Below are 22811 nucleotides of genomic sequence, written 5' to 3'. Positions count from 1 at the left end.
CTTGTGTAAGAATTCCGACTGCACAGCCCTGCACTTTGGCTGTGTGTAATGAAAAGGGTTGGGATGAGTCAGGGAGAGCTAGTGTAGGAGCAGTCTCTTATGCTATCTTCAAGGAACAGAAAGAGGAGTGGGGAAAAGATTTAGGATCTATGGGGTCAGCTAGGTTTCCTTTTGTGAGTTTATATAATGGTTTTGTTAGGATGGCAAAACCAGGTATCCAAAGGCAAAAGTATCCAACCATGCCTAGGAAGGAAAGAAGTTGTTGTTTTGTAGAAGGGGTTGGGGTTTGAGAGATCAGTCAGACACGATTGGCAGGGAGAGCACGTGAGTTTTTACGAAGAATTATGCTGAGGCAGGTAATGGATGGAGAAGAAATTTGAGCTTTGGAGGGGGATACCCAATATCCCTTGGAGAATAAACGTTGAAGGAGAAGAAGGATGTCTTGTTGAGAAGATTCAAAGGAGGGGCTACAAAGTAGAAGGTCATCAATATATTGAATAAGGTGAGAAGCAGAGGGGTGGAAAGAAAGTAAATCATGAGAAAGAGCTTGGCCGAAGTAATGAGGGCTGTCCCTGAAGCCTTGCGGCAGTACAGCCCAAGTAAGCTGCTGAGACTGATGGGTGTCAGGGTCAGTCTGGGAAAAAGCAAAGAGAGGCTGGGACAAGGGGTATAGGGGAATAGTGAAAAAAAAAAAATCTTTAAAGTAAAAAATGGAATAGTGAGTTGTGGAGGAAGGTATTAAGGACAAATGAGTGTACGGGGTTGGGCACCACAGGGTGGATAGGCAAAACAATTTGGTTGATAAGGTGCAGATCCTGAACTAACCTGTAAGACCTGCCCGGTTTTTGAACAGGTAAAACAGGAGAATTGTAAGAAGAGCTTATAGGTTTTAGAAGCCCATGCTGTAGCAGGCGAGTGAGAACAGGCTTTAATCCCCTCAAAGCCTGTTGTGGGATGGGATACTGGCATTGAGTGGGGTAAGGGTGATAAGGTTTTAATGGGATAGTAATGGGGTGTGATCGGTTGCCAGGGAGGGAGTGAAGGTGTCCCACATTTGTGGGTTAAGGTGGGGGAATACAAGAGGAAGACGCAAAGGAGGCTTTGGGTTGGGAAGAAGGGTGGCAATGAGATGTGACTGTAGTTCAGGAATAATCAGGAAAGCAGATAATTTGGTTAAAATGTCTCAGCCTAATAAGGGAACTGGGCAGGCGGGGATAACTAAAAAAGAGTGCATAGAAGAATGTTGTCCAAGTAGGCACCAGAGTGGGGGAGTTTTAAGGGGTTTTGAAGCTTGACCATCAATACCCACAACAGTTGTGGGGGCAAGGGAAACAGGCCCTTGAAAAGAAGGTAATGTGGAGTGGGTAGCCCCCATATCAATTAAACAGGGGAAGGACTTACCTTCCACTGTAAGAGTTACCTGAAGCTTGGCGTCCGTGGTGGTCCAGGAGACTTCTGAGGCGATTGGGCTGCATCAGTCTTCAGCTGCTAAGCCAAGGAGATCAGGGAAGGAGTCGGCCAAGGAACGTTGGGTTTGGGCTCCAGGGGCTTTAGGAGCAGCGGCGATGTGAGTCAGACAGTCCGACCTCCAGTGGGGGCCAGCACAGAGAGGGAATGGCTTAGGAGGAATGCCGGGGTGCAGGCATTCTGAGGCCTAGTGGCCAGGCTTTGGGCATTTGAAGCAGGGTCCACGAGGATGTTTTGAAGGAGCCCCTGGAAGTTATAGCTTGGATATTCTGAAGTTCTTGCATGCTGGAGACATGGTTGTGGGTTGTCTTACAGCAGAGGCAAGTAGCTGTAACTCAGAAATGCGTTGCTGTCTGGCTACCTCCTCTTTATTATTGTACACCTTGAAGGCAGGGTTGATTAATTCCTGTTGTGGGGTTTGAGGGCCAGATTCCAATGTTTGAAGCTTTTTTCTAATGTCAGGAGCTGACTGGGTGATAAAATGCACGTTAAGAATAAGGTGGCCTTCTGGCCTCGCTGGGTCTAGAGTAGTAAAGCGTCTAAGGGTTGCTGCTAAGCGGGCCATGTACTGGGCTGGGTTTTCGTCTTTACCTTGGGTAGTTTCTTTAAGTTTGTCATAATTAACAGCTTTGTAAGCTGCCTTTTTAAGCCCTTCAGCTAGGCAGGAAAGCATGTAATCTCACCTAGCTATACGTGGGGAATTGGCCTGATAGTTCTATTGGAGATCTCCTCAGGGAACTGCTCTAATGTCTTCCTGGAGGTCTGGCTCCTGAAGCCAGCGGTTCTCAGCGTGAGACTGGGCTAGAGAAAAAACTCGTTCCCGTTTACCCGGGGAGAGGGTAGAAGTTAGGATGACATTTAAGTCACTCCAGGTTAAATTGTAGGACAGAGTTAGATATCGGAATTCCTATCGTATATCGTACATATTTAGTGGGGTCTGATGAGAAAGAGCCTAAAAGCTGGCTCATTTGGGAAAGGTCTGACAGAGAGAAAGGCACATGTACCCTGACTCTGCCTTCAGCTCCAACCACCTCTCTAAGAGAAAATTGTTGAGCGGGTGGGGGAGAGCTAGTCACAGAACAAAACTGTAAACCAGACCGGGTGTGGGGAGGGGAGGCAATAGAAGGGTTATAGGTGGGGGAGCAGAGGCTGAAGAAGAGTTGGAGCCTGATTCAGCCTGGCGGGGAGTGACCTGAGGAGGAGCAGTGTGGGGAGGAGGTGAGAGGTCAGACGGGTCAGTAGAAAAGGAAGATTCACAAGACTCAGTGAAGCTTGGGGTTGGGACTGAAGGGACAGGTGGGAGGGAAAGAAAGAGGATTTGGGACGTATTGCATTGGGAACAGAGACTAGGGAGGGAACGAAGTGTGAAAAATGCCTGGACATAAGGCACCTCAGACCATTTGCCCATTTTTCAACAAAAATTATGTAGGTCTCTTAGGATGGAGAAATCAAAAGTGCCGTTTTCTGGCCATTTAGAATCGTTTTCAAGTTTGTACTGGGGCCAAGCGGTGTTGCAGAGGAAAATAAGACGCTTAGGTTTTAGGTCAGGTGAGAGTTGAAGAGGTTTTAAGTCCTTGAGAACACAGGCTAAGGGAGAAGAAGGAGGAATGGAGGGTGGAAGGTTGCCCATAGTGAAGGAGGCAAGTTTAAAGAGAAGGGTAGAAACACGGAGAAAGGGGTGGGGAGCAGCCCTGGGCTGTAATGTGGGTGCGCAGCCAAAGCAGGTGTCCCTGCAATTGACTTGCCACCAAAGGAATGTGGGTGAAAGACCAAGGTAGGCGTCCCTGCGGTGATCAGACACCAATGCAATGTGGGTGAATAATCAGGCAGGCGTCCCCGCAGTGATTAAACACCAAGGGAAGACTGTCTTCCCGAGTCCGTGACCCATGCTGGAGTTTTGGGTCCACGGATAAAATGTGTCTCCTTTGTCTCTACTAGAGAGAAAAAAGAACTAGAATTGGAAGGACAGGGAGATTGAAGGGTAGCAAGAGAGGCTGGAGAAGAGAGTGAAAAGACCACTTACCCAATTTGAAATTGATGAGATGTTCCTTGGGCTTGTTGGTCTGAGGACCGGAGGTCATAGGTGGATCTCTTCACGGAGTGAGGGTGAGGACAGGGAACTGGCCTCCCGAAGGAGTCCCTCTGACTCGGGTCTTTGGCACCAAATGTCACGCGCGTCCATGTGAAGAGACCACCAAACATGCTTTGTGTGAGCAACAAGACTGTTTATTTCACTTGGGTGCAGGCCGGCTGAGTCCGAAAAGAGAGTCAGCGAAGGGTGGTGGGATTATCATTAGTTCTTACAGGTTTTGGGATAGGTGGTGGGGTTAAGAGCAATGTTTTGGGGGCAGGGGGTGGATCTCACAAAGTACATTCTCAAGGGTGGGGAGAATTACAAAGAACCTTCTTAAGGGTGGGGGGGATTACAAAGAATCTTCTTAAGGGTGGGGGAGATTACAAAGAACCTTCTTAAGGGTGGGGGAGATTACAAAGAATCTTCTTAAAGTGGGGGAGATTACAAAGAATCTTCTTAAGGGTGGGGGAGATTATAAAGTACGTTGATCAGTTAGGGTGGGGCAGAAACAAATCACAATGGTGGAATGTCATCAGTTAAGGTTATTTTCACTTCTTTTGTGGATCTTCAGTTGCTTCAGGCCATCTGGGTGTATATGTGCAGGTCACAGGGGATATGATGGCTTCACTTGGGCTCAGAGGCCTGACACAAAAGACCTGAAAAAGACAGCTTGAGACCAAAAGAATGTCTCTCCCTCTCCCCAGTTTCGTTTCTTTTCTTTTCTTTTTTAGTAGCAGTTTACTCAAAAGGTAAACAAAAAAATCTTTTACTATCTCTTATTAATACTATATGAGGCAGGGCACGGTGGTTCATGCTTGTAATCCCAGCACTTTGGAAGGCCAAGGCGAGCGGATCACCCTGAGGTCAGGAGTTCAAGACTAGCCTGGCCAACATGGCAAAACCTTGTCTCTACTAAAAATTCAAAAGTTACCCTGGCATGGTGGCGCATGCCAGCAATCCCAGCTACTCAGGAGGCTGAGGCAGGAGAATCACTTGAATCCAGGAGGCGGAGGTTGCAGTGAGCCGAGATCACGCCACTGCACTCCAGCCTGGGTGGAACGAGACTCCATCTCAAAAAATAATAATAATAAAATAAAATAACTGTATGAATATCTAGTTCAAAAGAGAAAACTGATTCTACTTTTGCATCAGTGAATTACAAATATGAAAGTTAATTTTAATAAAGCCTTATAAATCATCTAATCTCAATCAGCTTTGACCACACAAGATAATATTTCCCTAAACCTTTTATAACCTCTTACAATTTTTCCATTCCTCTTTCTTTTCCCAACTTTCTATAGCCATTCAGTTAATCTATTTTATTCTTTCCTTCTTTTATCCCAATTTGATACAGCCTTTAAATAACCCCTAAACTAGGGAAAATCACTTACTCTTTAACAAAAACCACATACTTATGTCTTTCTTATGGTCTTCCTTCCTAAAAACGCATCTTCCTTTCCTTACATATTCTGAATACAGAATTGTCTTCCTTCTGGTCTCCAGTGTTAGTTACCATACATTAGTCAGAATTTTAAATCTTAGTAATCTCAATTTATACTAAAAATCTAAGAAGTAGGCCGGGCGCGGTGGCTCATGCCTGTAATCCCAGCACTTTGGGAGGCTGAGACGGGCGGGTCACGAGGTCAGGAGATCGAGACCATCCTGGCTAAAGCGGTGAAACCCCGTCTCTACTAAAAAAATACAAAAAAAACTAGCCGGGAGAGGTGGCCGGCGCCTGTAGTCCCAGCTACTCGGGAGGCTGAGGCAGGAGAATGGCGTAAACCCAGGAGGCGGAGCTTGCAGTGAGCCGAGATCCCGCCACTGCACTCCAGCCTGGGCGACAGAGCGAGACTCCGTCTCAAAAAAAAAAAAAAAATTTTATTTTATTTTATTTTATTTTTTAAACAGAGTCTCACTCTGTCACCCAGGCTGGAGTGCAGTGGTGCGATCTTGGCTCACTCCAACCTCCACCTCCCAGGTTCAAGAGATTCTTCTGCCTCAGCCTCACAAGTAGCTGGGACTACAGACACACACCACCACGCTCGGCTAATTTTTTGTATTTTCAGTAGAGACAGAGTTTCACCATGTTGGCCAGGCTGGTGAACTCCTGACCTCAGGTGATCTGCCCGTCTCAGCCTCCCAGAGTGCTAGGATTACAGGTGTGAGCCACTGCCCAGTCGGAAGTGATTTTGTCAGTATGTACTACAATTTATGAATACACATTTTACAATATTTGGAAACACAAGCTTTCTAATGGAACAATTTTTCAATGTGGAATACGATACTTTTACTAGCGGATCTTAATAGCTCTCTCTCTTTTTTTTTTTTTTTTTTTTTTTTTTTTGAGACAGGGTCTTGCTCTGTTGCCCAAGCTGGAATATGGTGGTGTGATTATAGTTCATGCAGCCTCAAACTCCTAGGCTTGAGTGATCCTCCTGCCTCAGCCTCTCGAGTAGCTAGGACTACAAGCATGCAGCACCACTCCTGACTAACTTTTAAACTTTTGTTTTGTAGAGACAAGGGCTCACTATGTTGCTCAGGCTGGTCTCGAACTCCTGGCCTCAAGCAGTCCCGTCACCTCAGCTTTCCAAAGTGCTGGGATTACAGGTATGAGCCACTATACCCAGCCTCTAAATATCTTTTGTTTCTCTGAAATAAGAAACCAAAAGTATATGAGCTTAAACTTATATGTAGTAATTAATGTTTTAGCATTATATCTTATTTGGAAATGATCTAGATATTCAATAAATATTCATAGTTTAATTTAGCTTGGCAAAACTCTAAAGTCATAGTTACCAAACAAATTTGAAAAACTTTTTCCTTTTTGTGGCCATCGCCAAAGCAGGAGTAGCCAAAATGAAGTTTGATCCCTTTGTGACTTCTTTCTTTTCGTTTTTTGTTTTGTTTGTTTGTTTTTGAGATAGAGTCTTGCTCTGTCGCCCAAGCGGACTGCAGTGGCACAATCTCAGCTCACTGCAGCCTCCCACCTCCCGGATTCAAGTGATTCTCCTGCCTCAGCCTCCCAAGTAGCTGGGCTTACAAGCGTGCACCACCACGCCCAGCTAATTTTTGCATTTTCAGTAGAGACTGGGTTTCACCATGTTGGCCAGGCTGCTCTCAAACTCCTGACATCAGCTTCCCAGTGTTGGGATTACAGGTGTGAGCCACCACACCTGGTGTTAATTAATTTTATTAAATAACATACATATATATATATATATTTTTTTTTTTTAATGGAACACTTCAGAATTTACGTGTCATCCTTGCACAGGTGCCATGCTACTAATCTTCTCTGTATCATTCCAATTTCATTTTAGTTATTTACTTATTTGTTTATGTATTTATTTTGAGACAGAGTCTCTCTCTGTCACCCAGGCTGGAGTATAGTGGTACGATCTTGTCTCACTGCAACCTCCACTTCCCGGGTTCAAGCAATTCCCCTGCCTCAGCCTCCCAAGTAGCCAGGATTACAGGCATGTGCCACCATACCCAGCTAATTTTTGTATGTTTAGTATAGATGGGTTTTCACCATGTTGGCCAGGCTGGTCTCGAACTCCTGACCTCAGGTGATCCACCCGCCTCAGCCTCCCAAATTGTTGGGATTACAGGCGTGAGCCACCGCGCCCGGCCTTCATTCCAATTTTAGTATGTGTGCTGCCGAAGCGAGTACCTCACTGAATTTTAGACGAGGTAGGAAATTTACATTTCAAAGCACAGAGAAGAAATTTAAGCCTTCCAGAAAGCCGCTTAAGATTTACATTTTTTTTCCTTCAGCAAAAAATCATACCAACAAGAAAGGACGCAAACAGAGAGAGGGACTTACCATATCATTAAAAGAGGGGTTTCAGTCACCTGAAAAAAATTCCCCAAAACAAGATCCAAAATAGAAGAAGCAGAAAGGCCCTATTTTAAAAATTATAATCTGAATATCTGCTTTTAATTAAGTTGACTTTAAACTACAGAGCTCTTAAGAAAATATTTTTGTCAGGTTTTAGCCAGGTAAATAACAAACATTCTTGATTTTATTTTATTTTTTTTGGCTTTTCCTCTCTGGAATTTACATTAAGAAGAGTTTTGTAGGAGGGGCATATTTGTTTGTTAGAGGTCTAGGGTAATCACTCTTTTAAGCTGTTTGCCTTTGAAATGTTTTAATTAAATGTGTCCTTTCTTTCTGAATATGTGGTTTCATTAAGCTTAGGAGAGAAGGCTAAACAAAACAAAAAAATTCCTATCATATTCTAAATAGAAACCAAAATTTAAAATCAAAGGTATACGTGCACAAGTTACTCAAAACCAACATAAATAGGTGTGCCTGAGACTAACAACAGGTGCTCATACAGCACCCGGCACAGAGCCCGGTACACAGTAAGCACTCGGTGTTGGCTAGCTGTTCTCATTATCATCATCATCATTGTCATCGTCATATATGTATGGGTGGCTGATTAATCTCTGAGATCATGGATGAAGAAGACTTTGGAAGTCAAAACATAAAAAGAAACTTTGAAGAAGGCCAGGTTATCCCAGGCCAGGGCAAGATACTAGAGCTGCACTGTAGTACTGCAGAGCTATAATAAAATGGGAAGCAGCAGCCCATGATTTCTGGGGGTGCTGGGGAAGACGAGGACACAAGAGGAAACCACTGATAGCTAGTGATCAGCATGACTAAAGAACCTCCCACAGCCAGAGTTTTGACCCATGATAGTACAGGATTTGGAGGAGGGGGGCATTCCCCATCCCAGCAGATGTGCAGAGCCAAGGCTCAGGGGACAGCTGTCATCAGGAAGAGGATTCCTGCACTGGTGATAGGTTGAAGGAAATGACTTTATTTGGTCTTGGTCTCTCTGAATAAGGGTCCCAAGATTCCCTGCCCTGTTGTGGCCACATAGCCAGCAACAGTTCCTAATATAACGTGATATTAAACATGTTAAGTTATATATAAGACAATATATTTATTTACATAATAGCATTACATCTTTGTTCATAATTACATACATTAAAATTTACATTTACTGTCATATTTACATTCATATGACACATATCTATAATTATTTCATTCCTACATTGTGGTTGTGTACTTTTACGTTAACCTCTTCATGTGACATTGATTTTGTAATGTCATTTTATTTAGAGAGAATAAGAAGATACTTTAGTCTTTTCTCTAGCACCGTTGACTAATGTTTTTTTTTGTTTGTTTGTTTGTTTGTTTTTGAGACAGAACCTCACTCTGTCACCCAGGCTGGAGTGTAGTGGTGCAATCTCGGCTCACTGCAACCTCCACCTTCTGGGTTCAAGCGATTCTCCTGCCTCAGCCTCCCAAGTAGCTGGGACTACAGGTGCGCCTGGCGAATTTTTGTAATTTTAATAGAGACGGGGTTTCACCAAGTTGACCAAGCTGGTCTCAAACTGCTGGTCTCAAATGATCTACCCACCTTGGCCTCTCAAAGTGCTGGGATTACAGGTGTGAGTCACCGCACCTGGCCCCCATTTTTTTAAGACAGGGTCTTGCTCCATTGCCCAGGCAGGACTGCAGTTGTCTGATCTTTGTGCAATGCAGCCTCAAACTCTTGGGCTCAAAGGATCCCCCCATCTCAGCCTCCCAAGTAACCAGGACTACAGGCATGTGTCTCCACACGCAACTAATATTTTAAGATTTTGTAGAGACAGAGTCTCACTGTGTTGCCCAGATTGGTCTTGAACTCCTGGCCTCAAGCCACCCTCCCACCTTGGCCTCCCAAAATGCTGGGATTATAGGCATGAGCCACTGTGCCTGGCCCCAAATTTTTTATGGTCGATAGTTAAAAGTTTCTTTCAGCTTCACAACTTATTACTGGCACAGTAGCCCCCTCTTATGCAAGGTTTTGCTTCCTGAGGTTTCAGTTGCCCATGATCAATCACAGTCTGACAATATTAAATGAAAAATTCCAGAAACAATTCATTAAGTTCTACATTGTATGCTGTTCTGAGTAGCGTGATGGAATTTGGTGCCGTCCCACTCCACCCCACCCTGTCCCCCCGGGGTGTGAACTGTCCCTTTGTCCAGCATCTTCACTACCTGCCCATTAGCCAACTTAGTAGTTGTCTTGGCTATTGGATCAAAAAAACATAGTCTAAATAGAATTCCTTACTATCTACAGTTTCAGGCACTCACTGAGGGTCTTGAAATGTATCCCTCGAGGATAAGGGGGTACTATAGGAAGGTCATAAAATTCTAGGATTGTTGTCAAATTTAGAAGAACCTCTATCAAGTTTCTTTCATATCAGGGCTGTAAGATTTCCGGACTTGTTATGTTTCCTTGATTATTAATCTTAAAATTTTTTTGAACTGATGCTATTTATTATATCCTTTTTGTAGTGGTGTATTTTGACTTTTGTTATTTTCATCAATGTCATTATTCCGTGACAACTTCCCCTTAGCTAGATCCCCCAAAATGCCAGAACCACCGGGGCAATACCCAAAAGGAAGGGAAGTGTAGCAGAGAGGGAAGTTGGAGTGGAAAGGGGTAGCATTCTTAATAAATTACAGTTAAAACATCTTACATTGGCAAATTCTACTAAAGCATGTGATCCTGAGAGTGCATTACTTGGCCCCTCCCAGGCCCCTGGAAGGCCCCTGGCAAGTGAATGGCTCTAAGGCTTAAGCTGTGACTTTCACAGTAAGTTTGCTAAATCCATTTCTGCCTCTCCCCAGCATGATGGGGAGATTTTGTCCACCTCCACTTAAGCGTTGTTTTTTACAGGAAGCCTCCAGAAAAAGCTAGTTGTCCCTACCTCCACCCCATTATCTGCATCGTGAGGCTGGAGGCCATGACTATCTAGTTCCTTCTGTATCCTCAGTAGACTGAACGGTGCCTGGTACATAGTAGAATCTTAGGCTCAGAGGGCTGAAGTGAGCTGCCAGGGTCATGCAGATAGGAACTGCCAGAACTCAGGATCAGCCAGAATGAATGAATGAATGAATGAATGAATGAACGAATGAACTCTAGCTTCCCAGGCTCAGCCAGGGAAACCTCATTTCTTTTCTTTTCTTTTCTTTTTTTTTCTTTTTTTGAGACAGAGTCTCCGTCTGTCACCCACGCTAGAATGCAGTGATGCAATCTCAGCTGATTGCAATCTCCACCTTCCAGGTTCAAGCAATTCTGCTGCCTCAGCCTCCCAAGTAGCTGGGACTACAGGCGCACTTCACCACTCCTCGCTAATTTTTGTATTTTTAGTAGAGACAGGGTTTCACCATGTTGGCCCGGCTGGTCTGGAACTCCTGACCTCAAGTGATCCGCCTGCCTCAGCCTCCCAAAGTGCTGGGATTACAGGCATGAGCCACCGTGCCTGGCCAGAAACCTCATTTCTTACCAGAGCCCTCGATGACCTGCTTCCTATCCTCCATCCTGGAAGACTGACCTGGAACCCCAGGAAGTGGTCTGAGCCCTGAGGCAGAGATCTCTCACCTGGAAAATGGGTCTAATGACTGCGCCTCCCCCGCAGCAGGAGAGGACTGCAGATGGTGCGAGATGAGAGGAAGATCTCTGGCCCTGGAGACAGCATCATCAAGCAATAGCTTCATCTTTGCAAGCTGGGGCCTCCGCAGGAGCTTTCCCCTCCTCTCTCCAGGCTGAGCCTGTCTCAGCGCCCCACCCCCCACCTGCACCCCAGTCCTTTGGAGTCATCTTAAGCCTTTGGCTGATGTTTCTTTGCTGATGTCAACCAAGGTGATTGTTTTGTCCTCGTAAAGTAACTCTTGAACATACAGGCACTTCTCCCTCCCTCCTCTTGCTTTGAAGGGCGGGTTGGCACCTGACACCATGGGCAGGATGAGGGCCAGCCCCATACCCGTGAGGTCAGAAGGCAGCTGCCCCTGACCCTGTGGGTTTCTCTCAGAGGGGCCAGGTCTTCCTCACCGTGTGTCCCCAGCACCTAGCCTGCGGCCTAGCCCAGGGTCACACTCAGTAAATGCTGGCTGAGAATTAAGGGGGAACTTTCTGGTTCCCCTCCAACACTTCTTTCTTTCTTTCTTTCTTCATTCCTTTCCTTCCTTCCTTCCTTCTTTTTTGTTTGCTTTTTGTTTTTGTTTTCCCAAGCTGGAGTGCAGTGGTATGATCTCGACTCATTACAACCTCCGCCTCCCCAGTTTGAGTGATTCTCCTGCTTCAGCCTCCCAAGTAGTGGGATTACAGGTGCCCGCCACCACGTCTGGCTAATTTTTGTATTTCTAGTGGAGACGGGGTTTTGCCATGCTGGCCAGGCTGGTCTCGAACTGTTGACCTCAAGTGATCCACCCGCCTTAGCCTCCCAAAGTGCTGGGATTACAGGCATGAGCCACCGCACCTGGCACCAACGCTTTTCTGCAAGTGCTACAGTGTCTGCCACAGAGACCTCGGTGCACGCCCAGGGGCGGCTGAGGGGCCATAAGCCTCCTTTGACTCCATTATCTTGCCTGTGCAGGCCAGATGACTGCCTGAACCCACAACAGCTTTGCCAGAAGAGGGGCTCACTCATCACTTCCACACAACCTGTGCCCCTCCCCCACTGGGACCAGCTGGGGTGGAAGGAGTGGGGGTCAGGCTGGGGAAGGCTCCTGGAAATTGCATTTGCAACCTACCCCTCCCCTGCCAACCTCTACTGCCACACTGAAAGGAACAGGGAGACATCACTAAATTGAGGACCTAGGTAGAGAGAGAAGAGAGTGTCCTGTCAGTCTTCAAAGTTTATTCAGAGCTCTTGGTACAGGAAGGCCCTGCTAGAAAACTCCAAGAGCCCAGGAGGGCCTTGAGCATAAAAGCTCAGAGTTGTCCTCAAGAAGCAACTGTATGGCAGTTAGATCAGATGCACATTCAACAATAATCACAGCAAACCCTTACACAGATCTACAAGCCCTTATCCACACTTCAGAGATCCCAACGTTTCTGAACAAAATAATTTAAGTGTAACACCAAAATTCATTCGGTAGCCAAAACCTAACCTGAACAGATGTATGAATACTCATATGTTGTTTTCTGAAGAAATATTAACGTGTTTCATTATGGGATGCTAAGCCAGATCCCACTACCCACTAGTGTGTTATATAAGTCATGTGCTTTCCAAAACCCCAGAACTCCCTAAATTCCAAAATGCATCAGGATCCTGAGACACTGGAGTTTCAGTTAAGGAGTTGTGACCTGTGTAGCTTCCTCCATGACAGGCACTGTTCTAACTGCTCTCCATCAATTAACTCACTCAATCCTTACAATGACCTGACAGAGTAGAACTTACTATTACTCTTCTAACTTTATAGATAAGGAAACTGAGGCAGAGAGAGGTAAAGTGACTTGCCCAAACACATACAGCTAATGAATGCTGTAGCTGAAACTTCCAGAGCCCAGTTCCAGAGCCCATTCTCTGAACAATTCTACCATCTATTTCCCCTAAAAGGACTGGTGTGGCCGGGTGTGGTGGCTCACACCTGTAATCCCAGCACTTTGGGAGGCTGAGGTGGGTGGATCACCTGATATCAGAAGTTTGAGACCACCCTAGCAGCATGGTGAAACCCCATCTCTATTAAAAATACAAAAATTAGCTGGGCATGGTGGTGGGCACCTGTAATCTCAGCTACTCAGGAGGCTGAGGCAGGAGAATTGCTGGAACCCGGGAGGCAGAGGTTGCAGTGAGCCAAGACTGTGCCGTTGCACTCCAGCCTGGACCAACAACAGCAAGAATCTGTATATAAAAAAAAAAAATGGATGGTGGGGTGGGCGTGGAGGTTGAGGGGTGTGGTAAGCAGCAGGAGATAACCAATTTATGTTGTGTGTGTGCTATGGTTTGGATGTGGTTTGTCTCCTCCAAAATGCATGTAGAAACTTGGTCCCCAATGTAATGGTATTGGGAAGTGCAGCTTTTAAGAGGGGATTAGGTCATTAGGAGGGATTAATGCCTTTCTTACAGGAGTGGGTTAATTCTCACAGGAGTGGGTGAGTTATTGAGAGTAGTTCATTACAAAAATGAGTTTGGCTTCCTCGGCTTTGTCTTGCTTCCTCTCACCCTACGATACCTTCTGCCATGTTACAACACAGCACGAGGCCCTCACCAGAAGCTGACCAGATGCAGTCACCCTGTCTTGGACTTCCCAGCCTCCAGGACTGTAAGAAACAAACCCCTTTTCTTTGTAAATTACCCAGTCTCATGGGTTCTATGATAGCAACAGAAAGTGGACAAATTGTGTAACATGCGCACGCCCAGGAGGGTGTGTGAGAGGTAATCCTGTTGTTACGGTTGTTCTGTAGGGTGGACAACCATTGGGAATTTCCCTGGGACTGTTTTGGTTTTAGCACTGAAAACTCTGTATTTCAATAAACTCCCCAGACCTGGTAAACCGGGATGATTGATCACCCTAGTTCTTGCCCTCTTTTCCTATGAGCAACATGAGGATCATGACCCACTGAGGAAGATTCTAGGATCTGAAGATGCTCATTATCTATATAACACAGCTTCTTAACCCAAACCAGGATCTCCAGCAGGCACTTACTCAAGATACAGGGAAGAAGCCCTGGAGGAAACGCTGGCTGTATCAGATTCAGTGAGGGATAATGCCTCTGTCTCCACTTGGCATCTTCCTAAGAGGTTTCCAAGGACAAATGTGACTCTATCAGGTTTTCGCCTTGAGTGTTGATGCTGGCCTCCATTGTATATACAGTGGGAATACACTCGATATTCTAATTGAGAAATGCCTGACTCTCATCCCCAGCTTTGAATTTTAACTCCTCAAAGCCCAAAGTGACTTCTCAGGAATGACCCACACCATGAGCTCATATCTATCTTCCTGAGGCCTGCCCAGACCTGTCGAAGTACAGAGAAGAAGGCAAGGCCTCTGCTCTTGAGAAGTAGGTATGGGCTATGGAGGCAGGAAAGAACTATGCCCCAGGCTCAGAGAGTGGGGAAGAGAGTCCTGTGTGCTGAGGGCTCCCATGGACTCCTGGAGCGGGATGAAGAAGGAATGGGGGGAGGATGGGGTACCATACAATCCTCCTGAGGGCTGAGGATTTCCCCAGTCAAGAACTGAGGCTGGAGACTGCTGTTTAAACATAGCAGGTTGAACACACTTATTTCTCCCCATGGTTCTCTGAAATTCCAAGAAAATGACACAGGGATTTTTTTTTTTTTTTTAATGCACATCTATCTTCTGGGACAAAGAAAACATATGAGGAAGAAAATAGCAGATGAGAAGAATCAACCAAATTCCGGAAGCTGGAAGGCAGATGGTGAGTGGGGACTGACAAGAAACCAGGAAGCTGAAACCTAGCTATTCACGGGGAGCCATTAGGACAAAGCAAATCACAGAATCTCGGAGAGGCTCAGGGATTGGACAGACCAGAAATCTCTGAAGACCATGTGGTGTGGGGTAGGGCAGAAGACAGAAGGGTGGATTGGTTATCAATCTGGGGGACAACTGGATGTCTAGGTCTCCTACCCCAGCTGGCACAAGCAATTGTGACCCCACCCCACAATAACAGGAGGCCCACCCACTGGATAGGCTGGGTGAAAAGAATAATCTGAGATGATGTTTGCTATGGTTTGAGTGTGTGCCCCAACAAACGTGTGTTAGAAACTTAATCCCCACTTTGGGAGGCCGAGGTGGGCAGATCATGAGGTCAGGAGATTGAGACCATCCTGGCTAACACGGTGAAACCCCATCTCTACTAAAAAAAATACAAAAAATTAGCTGGGTGTGGTGGCGGGTGCCTGTAGTCCAAGCTACTCGGGAGGCTAAGGCAGGAGAATGGCGTGAACCCGGGAGGCAGAGCTGCAGTGAACCGAGATGGCACCACTGCACTCCAGCCTGGGTGACAGAGCAAGACTCTGTCTCAAAAAAAAAAAAAAAAAAAGAAACTTAATCCCCAATGCAGCAGTGTTGGCAGGTGGGGCCTTATGGAGGTGTTTAGGTCATGGGGCCTCCATACTCAAGAATGGATTAATGCTGAGTATAAAAAGGCTTAAGGCCATGAGATTGATCTCTTGCTCCCTCTCTGAATCTCTCATCTTCCACCATGGCATGACGCAGCAAAAAGCCCTTGAAAGATGCCAGCACCTTGATATTGGGTTTCCCAGCCTCCAGAACCATGGGCCAATACATTTCTGTTCCATAAAAATTACCCAGTTTCAGGTGTTCTGCTATAGCAGCACAAAATGAACTAACACAATGTTGGCACAAGACTCAGTGCTGGGCCTGGCATACAACAGGTCCTTGGTAAGTTGTCAGTATGATTACACTCAGGCCTCTTTCTATCTTGCTCTCTTATTTTCTTCTGGTCAGAAAGAGGCTCAAAGACATATGGTATGGACAGCAGAATCTGGCTTCCTGCTAACACTCTTTCCACCTACCCATACACCCTCCTCACCTACCAGGCTATTTGATGTGGCAGAAATGACCACCCTTCCAGTATCTACTATCCTCTTCTTCCCCCCTCCACTGCGTCCTGCACTGCCGAAATGGAGTTTCGCACTGTCACCCAGGCTGGAATGCAGTGGTGCGATCTTGGCTCACTGCAACCTCTGCCTCCCAGGTTCGAGCAATTCTCCTGACTCAGCCTCCCAAGCAGCTGCGATTACAGGTATATACCCCTGTGCCTGGCTAATTTTTGTGTTTTTAGTAGAGACAGGGTTTCACCACGTTGGCCAGGCTGGTCTCGAACTCCTGACCTTGTGATCCGCCCATGTCGATCTCCTAAACTGATGGGATTACAGGTGTGAGCCACCGCACCACGCCTACTGTCCTCTTCTTTAGTAACAGAATCTCCTTTTTTTTTTTTTAGCTGGGTACCTTGCTTTACAGCAAAAGAGATTTCCTAGTCTCCTTTGCAATTAGGTGTGACCATGTGACTATATAAGCAGAATTTGTTTAGAGAAAAACCTGGTATCTAGATCTTTAAAAGAGAGAAGCACCAGCTGCTGCTTCCCTTCCTCAGCCCTGCTCTCTTGACTGCAGATGTGAAGACCGGTGCTCCAGCAGCCATACTGCACAATGAGGATAGGGGCTGGATGCTAGGGATGGCAGAGCAGAGGGATGGAAGGAGCCATCTTCACAGAGTTGTCACATCAGTGGCATTGCCTGCCTCTGGTTTTTTAATCTGTTTTTACACAACAGAGAAATAAACTTCTGTCTTTTTTCAGCCATTATTATTTGGGGGTTTTCTGTTGTGTGCAACTGATCTTAATCCTGTCTGATAAATGTGAGTGAAAATGCAACCTCTCCCTTGTCCTATTTCTTACTCAGAGATCTTAGAAGATCAGAATCAGCAGGGACCTTGGCTGTGTGGGGCAAAATCTGGCCCACAGATGTTTTCTTTGGCTTGTACAAAGTTTTAAACATTAGGACACATTTGAATACAGTTTAAACACTAAAAGAGGAGTCACTGGCTTTTTTGGATGCTTGGAGGATCTGGCAACACTGGATTTATGTTTCAGCGCAGCAGCATCTTGATGAGGCATTTGCTCGTTCATTGCCATGATCCCCACCTCTCCTCTTGTGTGAGGATTCTCTTCTCCTCCTCCTATGAACGAGGCGTGTCTATGGTTTATTCTATTAATTAGTATGTATTGTTATCCCCACTACACAGATGAGAAAATCAAGGCTCAAAACAACTTTCCCAAAGCCACAGAGCTGTAAGTGGTGGAGCTGAGGCTCCTGATCATATACATTTGATCTTGATTTTTATTTATTTATTTGAGACAGAGTCTCCCTCTGTCGCCCAGGCTGGAGTGAAGTGGTGAGATCTTGGCTCACTGTAACCTCTGCCTCCCAAGTACACATGATTGTCCTGCCTCAACCTCCCAAGTAGCTGGTATTAGAGGCACGTGCCACCACACTTGGCTTTTTGTTTTGTTTTGTTGTGTTTTGTTTTAGTAGAGACAGGGTTTCACTATCTTGCCCAGGCTGGTTTTGAACTCCTGGTCTCAAGCGATCCACCCGCCTTGGCCTCCCAAAGTGCTGGATTACAGGCATGAGCCACTGCACCCAGCCCCGATCATCTGTGTTTGAGCTTGAAACTCTTTTTTTTTTTTTTAACTTTTTTCAAAATGTTTATATTCTATGTGGTTTTTTAAAAAAACTTAATTTTTTTGTTTAGATTCTATGTATTTTTTAATATTTCAATATATTTATTTATTTATTTATTTTGAGACCGGGTTACGAGACTGGCTAATTTTTGTATTTTTGGTAGACAGGGCTTCACCATGTTGTTCTGGTCTTGAACTCCTGGGCTCAAGGTGTCCACCTGCCTTGACCTCCCAAAGTTCTGGGATTACAGGTATGAGCCACTGCACCTGGCCTGAGTTTGCAACTCTTGATTTCTCAACCCCTTGCTCAAAGTTTCACAGAGGAAGACACTAGGGCCCAGTGAAGTCTTGCTCTGTCGCCCAGACTGGAGTATAGTGGCTTGATCTCGGCTCACTGTAACCTCCGCCTTCCGGGTTCAAGCGATTCTTATGCCTCAGCCTCCCAAGTAGCTGGGATTACAGGTGCCCGCCACCATGCCCAGCTAATTTTTGTATTTTTAGTAGAGACAGGGTTTCACCATGTTGGCCAGGCTGGTCTCGAACTCCTGACCTCAGGTGATCCGCCCGCCTCGGCTTCCCAAAGTCCTAGGATGACAGGCATGACCCACTGTGCCTGGCCTGGAATAGATCTTGAACTAGATTTTTCAGGATGGCTACATGAGAGGTAGAGAGACATTCTCAAACATACACAATCTCTGTTGTCTTCTCACAGGAGTGGCGTGCTGTGTGGATAATGAATGTTGGGGAAGGTGTCACTCTCCAGCCCCTCTCAAGCTTTCTGTAGTCGCTGGTCCACTCTGTATTGCTGTGAAGACGCTCAAGACCAGCCTGTATCACTCGGGGTCCTGGCAGGAACCAGATGCCATTCTCAAACTGAGTCATTGAAGAGGGTTTAATATGGGAGTTATTTACAAAGGTGTGGGCTGGTGTAGCTGCCCATATGCCCTTGAAATCACCTCTACCTGGCAAGAGCTACTTACTGCCAAAAGAATCTCTCTCTCGTTGCTGCAAGTATTTTCTAGCCATGCGAGCAAGCTCAGACAGTTACGCCGAACAAACTAAGAGTGCCAGGAAGTTAATGTTCTGGAAGCATTGCCAGAGGGGAGGGGGCAGATAGATTCCTCAGCTTCCTCGCTGGGGACCTCAGTTGGGTTAAGCCTGTGACATATTTGTCATCTCCCAGAGTGCTGCCCAGGGATAGAGCTCCAGATGCTCAGTGTGGTGACCTGCCCGTGTCAGCTTCTTCCCCTTTCCTGTCTTGTTTCTGCAGCCACATCCTTCCCATGTTTCCTCTTCCCAAATAAACTACTTGCATTCAAATCTTTGTCTCAGGCTCTGCTTCTGGGGAAACCTGAACCTAGCGAGGAGAGTTTAAGGAAAGCAACAAAGGATGGCGTGGGACTCTGGGACTGGTAACAAAGGAAACCACTGCCTTTCAAGAAAACGGCAGGAGGCCGGGCGCGGTGGCTCGTGCCTGTAACCCCAACACTTTGAGAGGCCAAGGCGGGTGGATGATTTGAGTTCAGGAGTTCGAGACCAGCCTGGCCAACATAGTGAAACCCCGTCTTTACTAAAAATACAAACATTAGCCGGGCGTGGTGGTGGGTGCCTGTAATCCCAATTACTCCAGAGGTGGAGGCATGAGAATTGCTTGAACTCGGGAGGTGGAGATTGCAGTGAGCTGAGTTTGCACCACTGCACTCCAGCCTGGGCGACAGGTGAGACTCTGTCTCAAAAATCAATCAATCAGTAAATAAATAAATAGGCAAGAAGGAACCTGGAGAGGGGAGGGTACGGAGAGGAGGGCCAGGAGGACTGTCCGGAGCTGTGGCCTTGGTAGAGAGACACAGTCAGCCCGGTGACTTTGCACTGAGGGAAAGGGGGAATGAAAATCCTGACCCCTCTGCTCTCACCTGCTGATCTCCTGCTGGTGCCCCCTGTTGACAAAACCCAATCAGAGCCAGAGAGCAGGAGAGCCCATTGGTGTCACCCACAGCGGTGTGGCTGCTGGAAACAGCAGCAGAGCAGCATGCAGAAGGGTGGAGAGTGCACCTGCAGTGGCAAACAGAAGAACTGCAGCACGCAGCCCAGCCCTTTAGATATGACCCATTTGGAAAGCAGAATTTTGATAGTCTAGGATCTGGGTAAAGGGTTTTCCAGGTGTCAGGATGGAAGCGACGAAGGTGCAGAGGCTGGAGGGTTGGGCCAGGTAGGAGCAAGCATTCCTGTTATCTACTGCTGTGTGATAATCTCCCCCTAAAACACAATGACTTAAAATGACATCCATTTTGGCCAGGCGCGGTGGCTCACGCCTATAATCCCAGCACTTTGGGAGGCCAAGGCGGGTGGATCACGAGGTCAGGAGATCGAGACCATCCTGGCTAACACGGTGAAACCCCGTCTCTATTAAAAATACAAAAAATTAGCCTGGCGTGGTGGCAGGCACCAGCTACTCGGGAGGCTGAGGCAGGAGAATGGTGTGAACCCAGGAGGCGGAGCTTGCAGTGAGCCGAGATCGCGCCACTGCACTCCAGCCTGGGCGACAGAGTGAGACTCCGTCTCAAAAAAAAAAAAAAAAAAAAGACATCCATTTCATTACATATCTCAATACTGTAGGTCAGGAATTTGGGCTGGGCTTACTTGGGTAATTCTTCTGTCCCACATGGCATTGACCGAAGCCTGGTTTTCAGTGGGCAGCTGGGCTGGATGGCCCACCACAGCTTCACTAACATGATTGCTGTCTTGGTAGGGATGGTGGAAGCCTGGGCTCAGCGGGACTGCCAACTGGAATGGCCATATGTGGACTCTCTTAGCATGATGGTCTCTTCTAGAAGCTTGGGTTCCCAGAGAGAATGTTGAAGAGGCCCTAAAGGACACCACAAAGCTTCTTAATGACCAAGGCTCGGAAATCCAGGAAGCTTGCTCCCATCATGCTCTATCACTCCAATGAGTCACTCAGGCCAGCGCAGGTCCAAGAGGAGGAAACCTAGACTCCATCCTGCAATGTGAAGAATTGCAAATAATTTGTGGTCACCCTTAAGCAACCAGCAACTCATCTAGATTGACTGGCATTTCAGCAATGTGGTGGGAAGTGGTGGGACTGATGTTGAAGAGGGACTTGAATGTCATGAGAGGCTGGGGAGGTAATAAGGTGGGGAGTGAAGTTTCTCGAGTCAGATTCAAATTTACACCCCAGTTTTGCCACTTACAACTCATGGGCCAAGCAGGCTGTCTCTCTATCTGAACCTCAGTGTCCTCATCTGTAAAATGAGGAGAATACCTTCTACATCTCAGAATGACTGTGAAGATGAAATGGGATGGTGCTTATAAAGTGCTTCCCAGTGTACCTGGCTCCAAACGTGTCTCAGTAAATGGCAGCCCCTATTATTGAACCTGAGTAACACAGAGAGCCAGGAAAGGATCTAACAAAAAACTCCCCTGGCTTTGACAATGTATGAAACCCACTGATGTTTGGCTTTGTGTCCTCACCCAAATCTCATTTAGTAGCTCCCATAATTCCTACATGTTGTGGGAGAGACTCGGTGGGAGATAACTGAATCATGGGGGATGGTCTTTCCCATGCTGTTCTTGTGATAGTAAATAAGTCTCAGGAGATCTGATGGTTTTAAAAATGGGAGTTTCTCTGCAGGAGCTCTCTCTTTGCCTGCTGCCATCCATGTAAGATGTGACTTGTTCCTCCTTTGCCTTCCATCATGATTGTGAGGCCTCCCCAACCACTGTGGAACTGTAAGTCCATTAAAGCCTCTTTCTTTTGTAAACTACCCAGTCTCGGGTATGTCTTTTTTTTTTTTTTTCCTTGAGATGGAGTTTTGCTCTCATTACCTAGGTTGGAATGCAACCTCCACCGCAACCTCCACCTCCCAGGTTCAAGTGATTCTCCTGCCTCAGCCTCCTGAGTAGCTGGGATTACAGGCATATGCCACCATACCCAGCTAATTTTGTATTTTTATTTAGTAGAGATGGGGTTTCACCATGTTGGCCAGGCTGCTCTCGAACTCCCGACCTCAGGTGATCCTCCTGCCTTGGCCTCCCAAAGTCCTGGGATTACAGACATGCGCCACCAGGCCTGGGCTCGGATATGTCTTTATCAGCAGCATGAAAATGGACTAATACAGCCACCCTCTCCCACACTCCCCCATACAACCAAACCCCAAATCCAGCTGATTTTACACCCGAAATGCAGCCTGAATATGTTTCTCCACTTCCCCCACTGATATCACCATGCCCTACCCAGACCATGGCAGTTGCCTCCTTCCTGGTATCCCGTCCTCCCTCACCCCCGCCTGCCCCCTGTAATGCCCTCCCCTCACAGCAGGGAGCCCAGGCTTCTCAAAGGGCCCTGTGGGTGCGAGCCACCTGGGGGGTCCTGTTTGTATAAAATACAGATTCCAGTTCAGTAGGTCTGGGATGGGGTCTGAAAGTCTGCATTTCTGGTCAGCTCCCAGGTGATGTGGGTGCTGATGACTCCTGGATCACACTTTCAGTAGCTGGAGAATATTTTTTTTCCAAATAAAAGGGTGATTCTGTCTCGACTCCACTTAAAACACTCCACTGACTTCCTAGCAATCCCACACCATCACTGGGTCCCACAGGCCGGGCAGGATTCAGCTCCCATCTGACCTTCTAGCCCCTTGCTCTCCACTCTCCCGTCCTCTCTTTCCCCCTTGTTTATGGTTTTGTTAATTTATTTATGATGAAATTAGATGAAGCTACCATCCACCCCAGTACTGGAACATTATCAATAACCTGTGTGTGGTCAGGCTTGGTGGCTCATGCCTGTAATCACGCCTTGGGAGGCCGAGGAGGGTGGATCACCTGAGATCAGGAGTTCGAGACCAGCCTGGCCAACATGGTGAAACCCCGTCTCTACTAAAAATACAAAAATTAGCAGGGCGAGGTGCCACGCGCTGAGGCAGAGAACTGCTTAAAACCCGGGAGGCGGAGGTTGCAGTGAGCCGAGATTTCGCCACTGCACTCCAGCCTGGGTGACAGAGCAAGACTCCGTCTCAAAAAATAAAAAACAAACCAACAAAACCAAAATAAATTAGCCAGGCGTGGTGGTGGGCTACTGGGGAGGCTGAGACTGGAAAATCGCTTGAAACAGTGGGAGGATGGGGGTGTTGGGAGTGTGGGGGGAGGGGGGCCGGAGGGGCGGAGGTTGCAGTGAGCCCAGATCGCGCCACTTCACTGCAGCCTCCGCGAAAGAGCGAAACTCCTTCTCAATCAATCA

The 22811-nt window shown here is 46.8% G+C and overlaps 1 long non-coding RNA gene and 1 pseudogene across 3 annotated transcripts in view; both read right to left on the bottom strand.

The window, feature by feature from the left end:
- LOC144332175 (uncharacterized) overlaps positions 1-22811 on the bottom strand; it is a 31451-nt gene that overhangs the window by 7659 nt on the left and 981 nt on the right. Inside the window, exons 2-4 of one of the 3 annotated variants that reach the window (XR_013399978.1) lie at positions 10984-20558; positions 3491-4197; positions 1421-1936 (exon numbers count right to left, since the gene is read on the bottom strand). This is a non-coding gene — a long non-coding RNA (uncharacterized LOC144332175). Of the gene's footprint in view, positions 1-1401; positions 4198-10983; positions 20559-22811 lie in introns of all 3 variants that reach the window. The other 2 variants (XR_013399979.1, XR_013399977.1) reach the window with 2 other exon arrangements.
- LOC114670647 (U6 spliceosomal RNA) lies at positions 6769-6869 on the bottom strand (annotated as a pseudogene).

This window comes from Macaca mulatta, chromosome 10 (genome assembly GCF_049350105.2).
Source record: "Macaca mulatta isolate MMU2019108-1 chromosome 10, T2T-MMU8v2.0, whole genome shotgun sequence".
Taxonomy (NCBI): domain Eukaryota; kingdom Metazoa; phylum Chordata; class Mammalia; order Primates; family Cercopithecidae; genus Macaca; species Macaca mulatta.
Note: the sequence above shows the minus strand (reverse complement) of the source record. Positions and strands in the feature narration are given on the sequence as shown.